Raw genomic sequence first — 19,860 nt, forward strand, 5'->3', positions numbered from 1 at the left:
CCTCCCCTTTACCCCACTCTACTGACTATATAAGCTAGCCTGGGAAAAATAAAATTTGCCACTTGATCAGAATCCTGTCTTGTGGCCATTCTCTCGTGCATCTCTTGTCCCCATTCCCTTCCCTGGATATCTTGCCCTAGGTTGCCATCCCAGGTCGGGACAACTACAAAAAGGGGTTGGAGCGATTGCTCAGTGGTTAAGAGCACACATTGCCCTTACAGAGGCCCCATTTATTCCCAGCATCCACACTGCTGGCTCACAACAGTGGCCTGCTGTAACTCCAGCTCCTAGAGTCTGACCTCTGGCCTCCTCAGGAACTCACACGTGCAGACCTACGCAATCAGCCCTAGCAGGCCTGGAACTTGATATGTAGCCCAGGCTGGTCGCAAACTTGTACTGATCCTCCTGCCTCTGCCTCCCAGCTGCGGAGGTTACAAGCATGAACCACCATGCTTGGCTTTAGGCTAGGCTCCTGAATACAGATATCCCATCTAAACCAGAGTTCTTTCTGCTCTTACACAGAGCTACTCTTCACCAACCCAATGAACATTTTCTTTGAAGTGCTCTTCTGATCCGTTCTGGTTAACTCTTTCCATCATATATGGAGTCTTAATATTTGGCTGTTTTCCCTGCTATTTCAATCTGATACCTCCCTTCCGATCTTTCTTCTTAAAATGCTTTCAGCAGAGGCAAATACAGCACATGGGCTTTGCCTCTGACAGTAGGCTGTGAAAGTGAAAGCAACTGGAACTAGCTGGAAACTTCAAAGCAAAAGAAAACCCTAATTTTTCCCTTCCAGGATCTGAATTCCCCACACTCACACCCAGTGGCTAACTACACTGTGACTACAGCTTCAAGGGCAGGGGATACTGTCTTCTGGCCTCCACAGGCACTGCCACACATGAGACATACACTCACACAGAAACACAAAGAATCTTTAGCCAGACGGTGGTGGTACAGCCTTTAATCCCAGCACGTGGGAAGCAGAGACAGGTGGATCTCTGTGAGTTCTGGGCCAGCCTGGTCTACAACGTGAATTCCAGGACAGCCAGGACTACACAGAGAAACCCTGCCATGAAAAAAATAAAAACCTTTTAAAAATAAAGAAGGAAATGAGATGGCTTAGTGGTTAACAGCACTTGATGCTATTCTAGAAGACCTTGGTTCCAAGTACCCACACCAATAGCTCACAATTCCTGCAGCTCCAGTTGCAAAGTATCGTCTGAGGGTGCCTGCATTTGTATGCACATACCCGCACAAATGATGAAAAGCAGAATAAATCCTTTTCTTTGAGCCACTATTAAATCTCAGCACTTGCTCACAACAGGTGAACAGTCAAGGAAGTAGCCCAAGGTTTCAGACCAGTTGATTTTAAACAACCTCACAGAATCACCACAGCCACTCAATCACAAACCAAAACCACTTAACAAGTCAGGCACCAACCTGTTAAAAAGATGGACTTTGAAAAGGCATCCCAGGAAACAAGCCACTTCTGTCAAATAAAGCAAAAGGGAATAGAGTTTAAGAAAGAAAATTGTATTTCTACCTCTCAGGAGTTCTTAGGGGCTCTGGGTTTGCTCATCAGTCTGATGACAGACTGGACATCCCTGGGTTTTTTGTTCTTACAAATCAAACCCGCCAGAGCCTTAAGAGGAAGAAGGCGGAGACTTGTGCACAGGGGGGGGGGGGGGCTTGTTACACAAATGATTAGGCAAAAACAAAAAACAACACTGGGCACACAGGTTTCATTTGCCTGATGACTAACAGTTTAACTCTGTCGGCAAGTATCTTATTCCACTGAAGCTCACACCACTGCAGCTCATCAGAGAGAGGCTCTCTCCTCCACAGGCTAAACAACCTCACAAAGTGAAAGGAAGCAAATGCCTGACCCAGAAAGTGTTACAGGCAGAGGAGCAATGGCCTGGGGGGACAGGGGACAGGGGACAGACATCAGGTCAGAAATTCTGACGACATCAAGCACACTTCTTCAGAGTCTACAATATCATACTCAAGGCTAAAAGATTAAGAAGATAATATCATGTTAAGTGTTCTTCCACATTAAAAAAAAAAAGTCAGGGCTGAGCAGGTGGCATACACATTCAGCCCCAACAGAGGCAAGCACGTCTCTCTGAACTCAAGGCCAGCTTGGTCTACATGGTGAGGCATGTTTCAAAAATTAGTAGTCTAGATTTGGGCAGGGTGGGCCAGGCATGGTGGTACACGCCTTTAATCCCAGCACTCTGGAGGCAGAGGCAGAGGCAGGCGGATCTCTGTGAGTTGGAGGTCAGCCTGGTCTACAGAGGGAGTTCCAGGACAACCTCCAAAGCCACAGAGAAACCCTGTCTCAAAAAACAAAACAAAAAAAAAAAAAAAAAAAAGATTTGGGCAGGGAGGTGCATGCCTGTCATCCCAGAACTTGGGATGTGGAGTTGAGAAGAGCTGGAGTTCAAGCACACCATTAGCTTCTAAGTTCAAGGCCAACCTGGGCCACAAGGGGACACCCTGGACACTAGGTAACAATGCAATGCTGGTAACGCACCCGTCTGCCCATCCCAACTACTCTTCACTTTCTTTGTTATAGCTTTTTAAATTTTAACACACTTAGGGGATTGCACCACAATAAATAGAAGACCCAGAGACAGACACTGGGGTTCAAGCTTCAAACTGAAGATCAGAGAAGCAAAGCACCCATGCCAGGAGCTCTTTCCTCTACCTCAGACTGAAGTGGCTGATCCTGTCTGTCTCCATGAGCTCTCACTGAGTCTCAGAGGCAAAAAGGCAAAAGGCTCTCAGTTCCTGTCTCCTCCTCCTCTTATTCCTTTCTCCGCCCAGCCCCAGCCGTATCACTCCCATCTCCACCTCCCTAAAGCTAGGATTAAAGGCGTGTGATCCCAGGTGCTGACATCACCTTTTGTGTGAGCTTTTTTTTTTTTTAGGACTAGGTCAATTTTGAACTAACAAAAATCCATCTACCTCTTAATCCTGACTCCTGGGATTAAAGGTGTGTACCACCACCGCCTAGCTTCTAAAACTAACTAGCGTGGCTGCTTTGCTATTTTGATCTCTAGTGGCTTTAATAAATCATAAACAATATACCAACCACCACAGGGGATGGTATGATGCTCAGCAGTTAGACTCACACGCTGCTGCTCTTGCAGAGGACCTGAGTTCAGCTCCCAGCACCTATGTAGAGCAACTCACAACTGCCTTTAACACCAGATTCAGGGGGGACCTGAGGCTTCTCTCGGCAGGCACCCACACATACATGCATGTGCATGTACGCATGTGCACACACACACACACACACACACACACACACACACACACACACACACACACACACGTACTTTTCAAAATAGATTCTGCAAAGGTTTATTTACTTAATGTATGAGTGTTTTGCCTAGATGTGTGTCTATGTACCACAGGCATGTCTAACACCTGCAGAGGTCAGAAAGCATCAGATCCCCTGGAACTGGAGTTATGGACAGCTATGCGTCCCCATGTGAGTGTTGGGGACTGAAACCATCCTCTGCAAGAACTGCAAGTGAACCATCTCTCTGGCTCTCTTTTTTTTTAAATAATAAAAGTATTTTTAGCCGGGTGGTGGTGAATGCCTTTAATCCCAGCACTCGGGAGGCAGAAGCAGGCGGATCTCTGTGAGTTCGAGGCCAGCCTGGTCTACAAGAGCTAGTTCCAGGACAGCCTCCAAAGCTACACAGAGAAACCCTGTCTCGAAAAACAAAACAAAAAATATTTTTAAAACATGTTTTTAATGTAACACAGTTGGAGATGTGAAGCTATGACTACAAGATGAACCCCCCCTACCCCAGCCTTCCTGTCCTTTGTCGTTCTTCTTGAGGCACTTTATGGATATGCAAGTATACATTACTTCACGCCCCTCCTTTCCTGCAAAGGGTAACAACTCACACGTCTTACTATGCCTCAGTCTTTACATTTAACCACGGAGCATGCGCCCAGCTATCCTCAGAACGCTCTCTTTCACTGCACACTATTCCACCATGAAGATGTACCCCAATCCCCCAGGCACCCACTCTCACACTCTTGTGCTGTTACCAACAGTACCCAGTGAATAGCCCTGGGAGTACAACTGAGAAACAAATGTCTACAAGCAGAATTTCTCGGTTCATAAGGTCAGGTTGAAGGGATCAGCTCCCCATTTCGGCAGCCATGACAGTAACACGTGCTTGCCTGACCTTGCCTTGATCACTAGGAGGTCAGATGCCTGCCTCGTGGCAAGGAACCAATCAGGAGTTAGCTGGTGGCACTATGCTTTACGACCCTGGTTGTGCTTTACGGACAAGCGCACAGCAATGACTTAGAGAGCATAGCAACCACCCTGGGAGGGCCTATGGGCCATAACAACCAGTTGACCAATCAACGCAGGGCAAACCCTCCAAGCCTGGAGGCACACCAATCCTGAGCCTGTGCGTATCCCTAGACACTCCCCTTATGCTGCCCTATAAGATCTCTATGCCGTGGCTTCTCGGCGTCTTTCCCAGCCATCGCCATGGTGGGTGGATGAAAGGCCTGAGCTAACATGGGGTTAGCTCGTTAAACAACTGCAATAAAGCCTCATGCAGTTTGTTCAAGTTTTCTCCTCTGCCTGGTGATTGGTGGTCCTGGGCCGAGATCCTGGGGGCCTGAGCCTCCGGGGGTTCTTTCAAGGTGAACTATTAACTATGACAGATATGTACCCTCTGTTGAGAATTCACAGTCGAGTGAGTTGTTTTCCCAAATCTTTCCTAATATGATAAGTTCCCACGATTTTCCAGGGGAATAAGACAGGTCTACAAAAGTGACTTGATTTAATCACATTTTTATTTGCATGTGAGCTCGAGCACCACACCAAGGCTTGTGTGCAGAGGTCAGAAGACAACTTATGAGAGTCGATTCTCCTTCCATCATGTGGCTCCCAGAGACTGAATTCATGTTACCAGGCTTGACAGTAAGCACCTTTACCTGCTGAGCCAGCTCTATTTAAGTGAGATTTAAGTTGTTGTTAGATTTTTTTTGTTGGGGGGGAGGGAGCAGTTTGAAAGCCAAGGTCCTTCGGTGTGCTTATGAACCACTCAATTTTTTTTTAAGATTTTATTTATTATGTATACAACATTCTGCTTCCATGTATATCTGCACACCAGAAGAGGGCACCAGATGGTTGTGAGCCACCATGTGGTTGCTGGGAATTGAACTCAGGACCTCTGGAAGAGCATCAGTGCTCTTAACCCCTGATCCATCTCTCCAGCCCCATCCACTAAATTTCTTTTGCATGTATTGTTTGTATCCTTTAACCATTGTTGTTTGGGGTATTTTTGAGACAGGTTGGGCTTGAACTCTTGATCCTCCTGCCTTAGCCCCTCCAGTGCAGAGTGCTTATTCTTTTCTTGGCTGATTTATAGGTTTTTTGTTTTGTTTTTGTTGGTTGGTTGGTTGGTTTTTGGCTGTTTGTTTTGTTTTGATTTTTAGGAAAACTGATACTTAACAACATGAATTACAAAGACATTTTTTCTGGTTTTTCAGGTGTAGTCAGCTCTGGGGGTTTGCTGCACTTTTTTTTATTTTAAGTAATGAGTTTTATTTATCATTCTGTTCCCAATGATGCCCACCATACACAGAAAGGCCATTTGTGTCCTAAATTTACAAGACTGGTTCCCTTTGAGTTTCCTAGAGAGAACCCAGACATGAATGATGACGCTCCCAGACATACTGTATGGAGAGGAATCACTACTGTTCATAGAGAATCTAGACAGTTATTCAAGCAGGCTGTGCAAGGCTTGTGTGTCCGTTGCAAAAGAGGTGTGGTGCACACAAAAGCCCCAAGTGCTAATTCTTCTCTCTTGGTTGTACATGACCTCTCTTACCAAACACACAGCACCCCCAAGGCACTAAACTACGAGGAGGGGCTGAAGGTAAGAAGCATCCAAGTCACAAACATACAATGCCCTACACGGCAACAGGCCCACCTGTGCACCTCAGGCCTCTCCGGTGTATCTAGGAGGGGAAAACTGTGAAAACCCCATTCCAGAGGATAGGTCTTACCTGTGTGAGCTCATCTCCCTTACCCAGTCACCACAACGGCTCCTTCCTTCCCACCCTTCAGGTAGGCCTCTCCACCTCCTTGGAGAGGCAATGCCCCATTTTTTTAAAAACCTTATCTTTATTGTGGTTGGTATTGTTTTAACCATTCACTTATTTCTGTGTTTATTATCCATCATCTGAAGGGACCAGCTCCCATTTCAGCAGCCATGATAGTCTAGCACGTGCTTGCCTGACCTTGTCTAAGTCACTAAGAGGTTAGATGCCTGCCTCGTGGCAAGGAACCAATCAGAAGCTAGCTGGTGGTGCTATGCTTTACAGCTATGGGTGTGCTTTAGGGACAAGGGCACAGCAATGATGTGCAGAGCATAGCAACCACCCTGGGAGGGCCTATGGGCCATAACAACCAGTTGACCAATCAACACAGGGCAAGCCCTCCAAGCCTGGAGGCACACCAATCCTGAGCCTGTGCGTACTCCCTAGACACTCCCCTTACGATGCCCTGTAAGATCTCTGTCCCGTGGTTTCTCAGGGTCTTTTCCCCAGTCCTCTGCCATAGTGGGTAGATGAAAGGCCCGAGCTAACATGTTAGCTCGTTAAACAACTGCAATAAAAGACTCATTGCTTTTGCATCGAAATGGGCCTCTTGGTGAATTGGGGATTCAGAATTTGGGCACAACAATCTCAAAAGTCCCCAGAGGGCAGGGGCCTTGTCCAAATCATTTATGCTTTAAAACTCAACATTCACTTAGCATGGTGCCTGGCAGAGAGTCAGTATTCAATAACTGCTGGCACATTGAACCTGACTGAATGAGTTCCAGAAAATTCTCTCCATTTCTGCATCATCAAGTTTTTGATAAGCCCAACCACCTGGGATGGAAAGGTGGACATAAAATAGTAGCCTCTCATGCCAGCCCACTTCTCTCTTTCATAGTTAACCCTTCATTTCGTGAGGAAAGAAAGCATTTCCCCAGGACCGGCCACAGCTAGTGTGCTAAAGAACACATTGCTTTCACTGTCTCCTAACAATGTTAACATTTTTGTCACTAAAAATTCAAAAGGGAAGGGCTAAGGCCCTACCTTTCCCTGAGGATTTAGAGGCAGTTAATAATTGATGGGTATGTAGGTTTGAATGAGAATGGACCCCTAGGTTCATATTTGCATGCTTTGTTCCTCAGACAAAGAGCTGTTTGGAAGGATTAAGAAGTGTAGCCTTGGAGTAGGTAAGGCCTTGCTGGGAGCGGTGTGTCACTAAGGATGAGCTGTGAGTTTTTCAAAAGGCCAAGCCAAACCCCAGTCTCCCCTCCCTCCCTCCCTCCCCCCCTCTCTCTCCTCCCTTTTTTTCTCAGATCAGGATAAAGCACTTCTCCAGCACCATGCCTGCCTGTGTTCCACCAAGCTTCTTGCCATGATGATAATGGATTAACCCCCTGAAATTGTAAGCCAACCCCCAATTAAATGCTTTTTTTTTTCATTAAAGTTTCCTTGGTCACGGCATCTCTTCACAGGAACAGAACACTAGGTAAGGTAATGGAGGAAGGAGAAACATTTTTCTCAAAGCTCTAATCCACTGGTAAATTGTTCATGCTCCTGTAAACAGCCCCTCCCCCATGGTCCTGTATGTAACCAATCCAGCAGAAGAGGGGCTGGTTTGGAAAGAGAAAGGAGGCCACCAGTGTGGTAATCCAGGCAAATCTGGCCCCACCTCTCACCCACCTGTCCTCGGCGTGGAATCCACTAACGTCCCCCTGGAGCTTTATTAAAACAACCAGGAAGGGACAAGAGACAGTAGTGGGGGAGAGTGTGATCAAAATACAATACCTAACCAGCCCTTTCATCATGAATAGTTCACATAAGCTACCAAGACATCTTTTAAAAAGAAAAAGGTGGATGTCTGAAGATGTATGTCAGTCGGATGAGTACCTCCCACATGTAGTGAAGGAACCAGCTTCCCTTTTGGCAGCCATAACAGCCGAACACGTGCTTGCCATAAACCTGCTTTGGTCACTTAGAGGTCAGATGCCTGTCTCGTGACAAAGAACTCATCAGAAGTTAGTCACTAGAAAGTCAGATGCCTGTCTCGTGACAAGGAGCCAATCAGAAGTTAGCTGGTGGCGCTATGCTTTACGACCCTGGTTGTGCTTTACGGACAAGCGCACAGCAATGACTTAGAGAGCATAGCAACCACCCTGGGAGGGCCTATGAGCCATAACAACCAGTTGACCAATCAACACAGGGCAAACCCTCCAATCCTAGAGGCACACCAATCGTGAGCCTGTGCGTACCCCTAGACACTCCCCTTACGCTGCCCTATAAAGATCTATACACAGCGGCTTCAAACCGTCTTTTCTAGCTATCCGCCATGGCGGGTGGGTGAAAGACCCGAGCTAACATGGAGTTAGCTTGTTAAATTACAATAAAGCCTCGTGCAGTTTGCAGCAAGCTCTCGAATCCGCCTGGTGATTGGGGTGACCGCAAACGTGGCCTGGGACGTTCTTGAGTTTTCGGGGGTCTAACATTAGGAAGTCCTGTGTTTAAGCCCTAGCACCACAAGAATGGGGTACATGCCCATAACCCCTACTCTGGAAGTAGAAGCAGGAAGGTCAGAAATGTTGAGAGAATCCTCATATGTAATGATTTCACAGCCAACCTGGGCTACAAGGGGCAGGGTATCAAAAACAGAAAGGCAGGCAGCAGACAGCCAGGCAGGCTTGCACACCTTGAATACCAGTACTTGGGAGCAGAGACAGGGAGATCTCTGGGAGTTCTAGGCCAGCCTGGTCTATATAGCAAGTTCAAGGGCAGCCAAGGCTACTTAGAGAGACCCTGTCTCAAAACAAAAGGTGGATAAAGAGGTGGCCCAGCAGTTAAGAGCACTGGCTGCAGCCGGGCAGTGGTGACGCAGGCCTTTAATCGCAGCACTCGGGAGGCAGAGGCCACCAATGCCCAGCTAAAATAATTTTTTAATTAAGCTTTTCTACTTAAAAAAAGACAAGAAGAGCCAGGCGTTGGTGGCGCACACCTTTAAATACAGCACTCAGGAGGCAGATGCAGGCAGATCTCTGTGAGTTCTAGACCAGCCTGGTCTACATTAATGAGTTCCAGGACAGCCAAGACTACACAGAGAAACCCTGTCTTGAAAAACCGAGAGAGAGAGAGAGAGAGAGAGAGAGAGAGAGAGAGAGAGAGCTATAATAGAAAATGCCAATCCAAACACTGTTATTACCAAGTATTCACCTTCTTCAGGATATGAGGTAGGCCAAGTTCTGGAAAAGCCAGCATCTGAATGTGACCTGTTCAGGGTCATTAGCTATGAATGCTCCTCAAGGATATCTTGAGGACAAGTCAACCCCACTGGATAATCACTGAGATTTGTTCCCGGTAAGTGACACTGCCTAGTCTAAGACCTAAAGAAGCTTCAGCACAGATAAAAACAGGTCACTTGTGAAGCAAAGCTCACTGTACCAAAAATATAGCCCTGGTGACAGAGCTATAGAAAGGAGGAGTTGGGCAGGAAAGGATTCCAAGAGAAGGCCGGAGTCAGGTGGCACACACATTTAATCCCAGCACTCAGGAGACAGAGGTAAAAGTGGGTCTCTGTGAGTTCAAGGCCAGCCAGGTCTATTATAATTCCAGTTCAAGGACAGCCAGGTCTACACAATCCAGAGACCTTTCAAGAAAAAGAAAGAAAGAAAGAAAGAAAGAAAGAAAGAAAGAAAGAAAGAAAGGAAGGAAGGAAGGAAGGAAGGAAGGAAGGAAGGAAAGAAAAGGAGGGAGAGAAGAAAAGGCATGAGCCAATTAGCTAGGTCTTGATACTGGAAAGAGGACAAGCAGGAAAACCAGGACTAGCCAGGGGGCTCTTAAGGAACGAGGCAGATGGCAAGATGGACTGGAGAGTAAAGGCACTTTCCATGCAAGCCTAGTGACCTGAGTTTAATCCAGAACCCACATAAGGGTGGAAGAAGAGAACAGACTCCACAGCGGTTCCAACCTATGACACTGGAAGTCACTGGAGTTTTATCCTGTCCCAAGGCAGGGGCCCCAGGTTTGACACCGCCATGCCCAAATTCAATGCTTCCGTCCGTACATAACCCTCCAATACCTGCACACACACTCCTATATAACTGGCTCCCAAAGGTTTTGTTATTGCTGTTGTTTTGTTTGTTTTTTGAGTTTGAGCCCAGGCTAGCTGTTGTGTAATAACCTTTTTGTACATTGTAAAGATGTCTTTGTCAGGGCGCCTTCTGATTGGTTTAATAACTAGCTGAATGGCCAATAGCTAGGCAGGAAGAGGGTAGGCGGGACTTCTAGATGGGGGTCGGGGGAGGAGATGGAGAAGAGACTGGAAGAGGAAACAGGAGGTGCAAGATGGAGGAGAGGGGGCTGGGCGGTGGTGGTGCACGCCTTTAATCCCAGCACTCGGGAGGCAGAGGCAGGTGGATCTCTGAGTTCGAGGCCAGCCTGGTCTACAGCAAGAGTTCCAGGACAGGCTCCAAAACAATACAGAGGAAACCCTGTCTCTAAAAACCAAAAAAAAAGTCATGAGGCAAAACATAGATTAATATAAATGGGTTAATTTAAGTTAAAAGAGCTAGTGGGATAAGCCTAAACTATAGGGTGAGCTTCCATAATTAGTAAGTCTCTGTGGCATTATTTGGGGGCTGGCAGTCCAAAAAGAGCCTGTTACAGCTGGCTGCAAACTCACCACACAGGCAAGGATGTCCCTGAACTCCTGATCTCCTGATCAAGTGCCAGGATTATGGGTATGAGTCCAGTTTTATTACTTAAAATCTCTAACACAGCATCAACACATAGCTTCAGTTCATACAGACATGCTGTAATACTCCATGGCAAATTCAAGTTCTGCTCTCCCTACATCTTCTGCTCAGTTTTGCTGTGAGCCTAGAGACCTGGGGGCAGGGAGGCGGGGCTGCACCTGGAAGGAGTTAAGGGGAGGAGTTGGGTGCGATGTGGCTCCAAATACATCGAATGAATTATCAAAGCATTAATAAAAAACGTTCACAAAAGGAAATAAAGGCCACTACGTAACAGGAAAAACCTGGACAGAGGACATGATGGAAAAGGCAGTCGGATGACTCACAGACCAGTGGCTGGAAGAAGGGTGGTGTCACAGGCAGGACGAGGAAGCTGCAGAGAGGGTCAGAAAGAAGGCTGAGCTCAAGAACAAGCTAGCGCAATGTAGGACATTGGCCATTCCTGTTTGGGACTAAGATTAGGAAGGGTACAGGTGTGAGGGTTAGAGAAAACTTCACCAAAAGTTCTGCCTTTCACACTGACACCATCTCCTTGAAAAGGGAGAGGTGGGGCCAGGTGTGGTGGCTCACACCTGTGACTCTTAGCAGCTGTTGGAAAGCTAAGGAAGGTTTCCTCAAATTCAAGGGTAGCTTGGATAACAGGGTGAGTTCCAGGATATCCTGTGCTACTGAGGGAGATGCTGCCTCAAAGTCACAAAATGGAAACAGAAAATAGAAGTATTGCAACACATGGGCAATCACCACCTTTTTCACTTGGCCTCAGACGCCAAGAACTGGTGCTGGGTGGAGTTTTAGTGGCCTGTGGGACTTTACAGAAATTACATCAGAAATTACATATGACCTACTTAATCAGATTCAAACTACCCAACAGAATACCGCTCCAAAAGTGAAGAACTGACAAGCAAGCAGGAAGGGTTGTGAGCAAGCAAGGAACCTCTACACTCAACCAAGGGCATATTGAATGGGGAAGGTGTTCATTGCCAAACTCATGGGCTGTACAATCACAGTCTGCCCTTGGCCAAGGGAAATATCATTTAATACCTCTGTGCCTCAGTTTCCTTACCTATAAAATGGGCCAACTGTGCACTGCATGGATATGCTAGAAAGAGCCAATGAGAAAATATGGAAGCTGGTGCCTGGTATTCACTATGCCAGCTCCTATCATTCGGTGTTTTGTTTTGTTTTGTTTTGTTTTGTTTTGTTTTTTTAAGACAGGGTTTCTCTGTAAAACAGTCCTGGCTGCCCTAGAACTCACTTTGCAGATCAGGCTGACCTCAAACTCACAGAGAACTGCCTGCCTCTGGCTCCCAGGTCCTGGGATTAAAGTCATGAGCCACCACTGCCCAGCAAAATGTTTTCAATATCTATGTTCTGCAATTCACCTGCAAGTGTAAAGCACACATTGTGGCCATCACCTCCGAGAGTCAAATCACTAACTCTTAGACATCCAAGGCCCAAGAAGCCGAAGGTAAAACACTCAGAAAGTCCTTCTAGAAGGAGGTGAAATGCCAAAGTTATTCCTAACTCCATTTCTGGCAGAAACACTGAAGTAATTCAAGGGCATCTGATACGTATCTACTCACAGACTCAGCTCCGCCAAGTTCTCAAAACAGAGGTCACAGTTTTTCAGTTTTCCACTGCCGCTCAATCATCAGAGAACGGAGCTGAACATAAAGAGAGTGATGGCCTATGGAAGGCCTCACCCTCCCTGGGGAGCAGAAAGGATATGTGATAGGTAGGGTTTTAGTTGGGGGGGGGGGGGGACTGGGATTGACATGTAAAATAATCTTGTTTCTAATTCAAATAAAAAAAAAGAGAGAGTGATGGTCTGCACCCTGATTCAAATCCTAACACTGATTTCCCAGCATAGGGAACATAGCCGTGGGTTTAGATAAGGGTCTGATCACTGCTAGGCAAACAGATGAAGAGGCTACAAGTTCGTTATTCCCTCTGAGACCCACATTCCAGCCTTCCAAACCAAGCAGGCCCCCAGCCTGCACACCAGCAGGATCAGCGTGCCTTTCCCACTCCTCCAAAGCCTTCTTCTACCTGCTCTGCCAGGAAGAAATCATTACTGAATCCCAGCACCACGCAGAACTCCTGGAATGTCTGTGTCTGGGACTTCTGACCCTAACACTTGCCTGCTATGGCACATGTGCATACACAAATAAGTGCACACATTGCCTGTCACATGTGCCGTGTCTTAGTTACATTTCTATTGACCGAGGCTATTTATAAAAGAAGTGTTAGAGGTTGGAGAGAGGTCTCAGGGGTTAAGAACACTTGTTCATCCAGGAGACTTGGGTTCCATTCCCAGCACCCACATGGTGGTTCACAACTGTAACTCTAGTTTCAGGGGATCCAACCCCTTCCTCTGGTCTCCAAAGACACCAGGCACACATGTGGTGGACTGATATACATGCAGACATGACACCAGTACACACAGAAAACAAAAATAAATCTTTTTAAAAAAAAGCAACAAAACAAATAAGCACTTAATCTGTCTTATGGTTTCATGATGACAAAGCAAAGGAATATTGGAGAGCTCATAACCAACAGGCAGAGGAATCATCGGAGTCTTTAGAAACCTCCAAGTCCACCTCCTCCTACAAAGCCACACCTCCTAATCCTTCCCAAATAGTTCCACCAACCCTCCACCAAGTATTCAAATATATGAGCCTAGAGGGGCCATTCTCATTCAAACCACCACATGCCTTTACATATACATCATAAGGAAATAAATAAAGCTAAAAAATCAAAGAGCAACTGGGTGCTGTCCACAGTAACAGAACAAAGGTTCTGGAGCACAGGGGACCACAGGGAAGGAAAGATCTGGAGGTACACTGGTGGATTCTCCTTTAACCTGGTAGAGTCAACTGACTGACAAACCCTAGAGTAGATCTCTCCATCAGTGAGGCAGGGGCTATGTCTGTGAAACAAGAACTCAGAATTGAGGACTGGGGATGCAGCTCAGAACCTCATCATTTGCCCAGCAGGTTCCAGGAGGCCCTTGGTCCATCCCCAGCACAGAAGGGAAGTCTCTGGCTTACCAATCATTTGTGAAGCCATGGAAAAGAACAAATGCCACTTGTACAGTCTCTGTACCAACCTTGGAGAAGGAAAAACAAGCCTACTGAGCCGTGAGGCCCAGAAATCTGCTTCTACCCACAAGGTTCTTATGGACAAAATGTCTAAGGAGTCAAAGTAGATAGCATCGCTTGCCACCAAGCCCAAAGACCTGAATCCAATCCTGGGGCCACAGAGTGAAAGAGAACCAACCTCAACAAACTGTGCCCTGATGGTTTCCACACCTGCACGCCATGGTGCACAATACAGACACATTTAACATAAACACACACACACACACACACACACACACACACACACACACACACAAATAAATAAATGGTCTTTATTTTTTTTTAATGTTTGAAAACCACAGATCCAGAGAGTCAGTATCCACAAGAAGATGCATTGGAAGGGTCTGAGGGACGTTGAGGATCAGGCCAGAATAAGGCACAAGTGGCCAGAGAAGGAGAGGATGGCTGAGGGGCCCGGAGTCAAAATGAGAAAGATGACTGCATGAGAGCATGGCAGGCACTAAGCGAAAAGTCAGGCGTGGTCAGTGCCAGGCCAGCCATGGGAGGTGCATGCAAATAGAGAAATCCCAAGGAGAGACACTGAGAAGGGGATCCAGGAGCCTTTAGCCCACGGGAAACGGGGGCCGTGTGCTTGAATGTGAGGCTCCAAGCAGCTGTTCCTCAGCAGCCTGGGGTGTCCTTCCACATGCTCCCATTGCTAGTACCAACTTGAGGGGGGTCTGTCTCTGTCTCCTTTGTGTGCCCCCTTTGACTTCTCTCACCCCCTTTTCTCTCTTTCCATCCTCTAATCAAAAAGGGCTCTAGATATCCTTTTTTTTTTTTGGGGGGGGGGGGTGTTTGTTTTTCCAGACAGGGTTTCTCTGTGGCTTTGGAGGCTGTCCTGGAACTCACTCTCTGTAGACCAGGCTGGTCTCGAACCCACAGAGATCCGCTTCCCTCTGCCTCCAAGTGCTGGGATTAAAGGCATGTGTCACCACCACCCAGCCAGATGTCCTTTCTTTCCATTGTAAATTGATCCATTTTCATGTGTAACTTAACAGTTATGACTGGGTACCTCCACAGTTTAAAGAGATGCATTTGGTGTGCAGCTCTGCAGGCACATGGCGGGAAGGTCTCCAAGTGCATGGAGCATGCACAAAATAAAGACATCACATGGCAGACAGAACACCAAAAGGCAATGCAGAGGTCAGCCTCCAGCGTTTATAACAACTTTCTCACAGGAGATTTAATTCAGGGTCCTGGGAGAACTTTCTTTGATCCCTTTTAAGGGCAAAGCCCCCAGTAACCTAAGGACTCCCAATGGGCACCACCTCTTAGAAGTTTTACAACCTGTCAGGGGTTCACACTGGGGACAAACCCTTTGACTCTTGGGGGACAATAATACAGCAAACTGACTCAATACTAATGTTGACAGCAATCAAATCTAGTATGAACAAATGTACACACACACACACACTCACACAGACAGACACTCTCTCTCACACACACACACAGACACACAGACACCCACACACACATACACAGACACTCACACACACACACTCACACACACACACACACAGACACACACACACTCACACAGACACACACACTCTCTCACACACACAGACACCCACACACATACACAGACACACACATACACACAAACACACACACACACACACACACAAATGAAAGTGTAGTTTTTGTTGTTGTTGTTCTTTGAGGCAGGATTCTCCGTATTGCTTTGGAGCCTGTCTGTCCTGGAACTCACAGAGATCCACCTGCCTCTGCCTCCCGAGTGCTGGGAATAAAGGCATGTGCCCAGCAAGAGTATAATTTTTAAAAATACAAAATGTGGGGGGCTGGAGAGATGGCTCAGAGGTTAAGAGCACCAACTGCTCTTCCGGAGGTCCTGAGTTCAATTCCCAGCAACCACATGGTGGCTCAAAACCATCTGTTGTGAGATCTGGTGCCCTCTTCTGGTGTGCAGATATACATGGAAGCAGAATGTTGTACATAATAAATAAATACAAAATCTCTTAAAAAAAAAAAAATACAAGACCAGGCGTTGGTGGTGCACGCCTTTAATCCCAGCACTCAGGAGGCAGAGGTAGGTGGATCTCTGTGAGTTTGAGACCAGCCTGGTCTACAAGAGCTAGTTCCAGGACAGACTCCAAAGCCACAGAGAAACCCTGTCTTGAATGAATGAATGAATGAATGAATGAATGAATGAATGAATAAATAAATAAATAAATAAATAAATAAATAAAATAAAAAGATAAAATAAAAACAGGGCCAACCGGGGCTGGAGAGATGGCTCAGAGGTTAAGAGCACTGGCTGCTCTTCCAGAAGTCCTGAGTTCAATCCCCAGTAACCACATGGTGGATCACAACCATCTTCTTCTGGTGTGCCGATATACGTGGAAGCAGAATGTTGTACACATAATAAATAAATAAAATCCTAAAAAAGGGGGGGCAATCACGGTGACACCTTTAATCTCAGCACTTGGGATGCTGAGGCAAGCAGATTTCTGAGTTCAAGGTCAGCCTGATCTACACAATGAGTTCCAGGTCAGCTGTTTTCTTATTTTTTGAGACAAGGACTCAAGGTTAAGGATGGCCTTAAACTCCTGACCCTCTTGCTTCCACCTCCCAAGGGTTGGGATTACAGACATGCACCACCATGCCTGACTCTGCCAACAATAACTTGAGGAGCAAACAAGTGTACCAAGATCTCAACTCAGAATGGTCTGAAACCAGAAGCTGTGGCCAGTGCACACCATTATATAGTTTCTAGCTGGGACAAGGTCTGTAGAGCCTATTGTTAACTAAGAAAAAGACTTTTGTTGATAACAGCCTTAAAATCTGGGGGGACGTTCCAGGAGTCCACCATCATCTTAGCCAACATCCTTCTCTGCTATCCTTCAAAATAAAAGTCTTTGTAGGCTGACCCTGTTCTCAGGCAGCCAGTAGCTCTTTGCCTTTCACAAGTGGTTGTTACACCACAGACCTGAACTAAAAGAGGAAAAAGAAACCAGTTCCCCCAATGGCTTAACTCAAAATGAAAGGAGTGCCATGCCAGGGCTGAAAACGGTCAGGAGTGCTCTAAACTGCAGTAGGGGAACACAAAAGCAACTCTTTAAACAGGTAGAAAGAACAGCCATCTCTGAAGGTCTTCCATTCTCGAAATAAAAGGAGGTGGGTAACACAGTCCAGAGCGGAGAATGAGCCATGATGGCCAAAGATAGCAAGCCAACCCCATGGCCACCATAGGCACGCCTCCCTGAGGGCAGTGCCAGCCTGTCCCATTTCCATAACTAAGAATGCGCTGACAGAAGACACCCAGGTGGATGGTCAGTTAACTACAAGTAGCTGCTAATGAGATCTTTTACATCTTCACATAGTCACTTATATCTAAATATATATCTACATTTATATCGTTATTCAAAACAGTCTGTCAGTCAATCTCAAAATAAAATAAAGAAACGGGGGGGGGGGGGGCTGGAGAGATGGCTCAGAGGTTAAGAGCACTAACTGCTCTTCCAGAGGCCCTGAGTTCAATTCCCAGCAACCACATGGTGGCTCACAACCATCCTCTTCTGTTGTGCAGATATACATGGAAGCAGAATGTTATATACATAATAAATAAATAAAATCTTTAAAAATAAATAAATAATCGGGGACTGGGGTGTAGCTCAGTGGTAAGACGCTTGCTGATACGCTCAAAACCATGGGCTCCATCATCCCCAGGACCAGAAGGGAGGAAGACACCTCCTAGAGACTGGGTGAGCCCGAGATGAGTGTCCGGGTGTATCCTAGCCTTAGGGAAAGGAATCACGCGAAGTCATGCAGACTCCTCAACCTCAGTTGAGATATTGTTGCCAGGACACGTAACCTCCACCTCCTGAAAAGCCCCTCAAAGATGGGCCAGGGACTGGAGGAGTCTCCTAAGGCCCCCAAGCCCCTCTGGCCACTCCCACAAGTCCACTCCCAGGAGAAGAGGGGTTTTCATGCACCCCTTCTGCTCCCCGCTGACGGACCTTGGTTTCACCTGTCGCAAATTGAAAGGGTAGATGGCGATCAGGTCAAACCCCACTCTGCTCTCAATTTCTAATCCTTCGCTCTCCAGGAGCTTGTGCCTTTCGGAAACAGACATCATCCCGTGACCATCCCCTTAACAATCCTGGTAATTTTAGCAAAGTGTGATGTGTCCAGAACCGATAAACAGGCTGTTGCTTCCCCGTGTCATTAAACCCGATCATCAACGTGGGCTCCTCCGCGGCCTTTTCCATCAATCCCACAATCCCATGAAGAAGAAGAAGAAAAAGAAAAAGACCTTCCTTGCCCCTCCCAGCCTCTAAACTCAAAGGTGTCTGGCCTTGCATTCAAAGGGGGCTGGGGTGGGGGGACCGCCCGCCAGCATCTCTCGCGTGCCCGGCCGGGCTTAGCAGGTGCGGGGGCGGCCACGGCACCCGCCGCCCAGCTCCCTCCCGGAGGCTCGGCTTACTCACGCGCGGTCCTGGGCGGCGGCGCGGGGCCGGGAACACCACGGAGTTTGCTGACTCAAGGCGCGGCGGCGGCGGCGGCGGCGGCGGCGAGCGCCCAGGAGCGCACCCGTCCAGCGCACGCAGAGCCCGCCCCGCCCGCCCCGCCTGCGCGCCGCTGCCCCGCCCCGCGCCGCTGTCAGCCTCCGACCGCAACGTGGGGACAGCCACACTGCTAGTGGGTCTTTCTCTCTACCCAGCAGAGAGGGATGGGGGAGGCTGGGAACAGACTAGCATGACTCGGTGCTAACCACGGGATCTCCACGCAGAGCATGCGATTGTTTGCTATACAAATATTCTTAACTTCTCTGTAATTTTTTTTTCATGAACTATGAAGGAGAAAACTATGCGATCTGCCAAAGATACGCACATTTCCTAAATACCATCTTGGGCTGGATCTCACCCTCCTGTGTGCATGGAACACCTCAGTGGTCCGGATTGGGAAGATGGCCCAGGTTTAAGAGCACTTTTTGCGCCCTTTCAGAGAACCTGGTTCCCAACACACACACACACACACACACACACACACACACACACACACACACACACGGCAGCTCACAACTGCCTGTAACTCCACTTCACCACTCTCTTCTGTCCAGTCACCCACGTGGTGCAAATACAAGCTGGCAAAATACTCATAAAATAATATGAATAAATCTAAAGGCAGAAAAACTCACTGATGGCCGGGTGTTGGTGGCGCATGCCTTTAGTCCCAGCACTCGGGAGGCAGAGGCAGGTGGATCTCTGTGAATTCAAGACCAGCCTGGGCTACAAGAGCTAGTTCCAGGACAGCCTCCAAAACCACAGAGAAACCCTGTCTGGAAAAAAAAAAAAAAAAAAGAGTTGCTATAGTCGTGGTGTCTCTTCACAGCAGATAATATGTGACCATCACTTTTTTGTTTCTTTAACCTTCAAATCATTGTCTGAGTGAGTAACATTATTCACTGCCTAAAAACAAAAAATGCAGCATGTCTAAGATCCTGAGTGTCCAGACTAATCAAGAACCTGACTTCAGACTTCCAAGTTTGCTGGAGCTCACTGCGTAGACAAGGCTGGCCTGGGACTCACTACAATCATCCAGTCTTGTCTCCCAAGAACTTGGCTTACAAGTACAGATGTTCTCTATGACACACATCTAAGAGCCTGACTTTTTTTTTTGGGGGGGGCAGGGTGTCAAGACAGGGTTTCTCTGTGGCTTTGCAGGCTGTCCTGGAACTTTGTAGACCAGACTGGTCTCGAACTCATAGAGATTTGCCTGCCTCTGCCTCCCGTGTGCCACCACTCGGTGGCTTTTTTTATTTTTTAAGATTTATCTGTTGCATATGTATACAGCGTTCTGCCTGCATGTATGTTTACATGCCAGAAGAGGGCACCAGATCTCATTACAGATCGTGTGGTGCTGGG

At 47.3% G+C, this 19,860-nt stretch overlaps 1 protein-coding gene across 3 annotated transcripts in view; it reads right to left on the reverse strand.

Moving 5' to 3' along the window:
* The window catches only part of Snx10 (sorting nexin 10), a 60,711-nt gene extending 42,173 nt beyond the window's left edge, over nucleotides 1-18,538 (reverse strand). Inside the window, exon 1 of one of the 3 annotated variants that reach the window (XM_027429621.2) lies at nucleotides 18,424-18,538. The gene's annotated coding sequence lies outside the window, so the exon portion shown is untranslated. Of the gene's footprint in view, nucleotides 1-1,443; nucleotides 1,627-18,423 lie in introns of those variants that run through there. The other 2 variants (XM_027429622.2, XM_027429623.2) reach the window with 2 other exon arrangements.
* Between the last annotated feature and the right edge of the window lie 1,322 nt (nucleotides 18,539-19,860).

The sequence above is a fragment of the Cricetulus griseus genome, chromosome 8, assembly GCF_003668045.3.
Source record: "Cricetulus griseus strain 17A/GY chromosome 8, alternate assembly CriGri-PICRH-1.0, whole genome shotgun sequence".
NCBI classification, from domain to species: domain Eukaryota; kingdom Metazoa; phylum Chordata; class Mammalia; order Rodentia; family Cricetidae; genus Cricetulus; species Cricetulus griseus.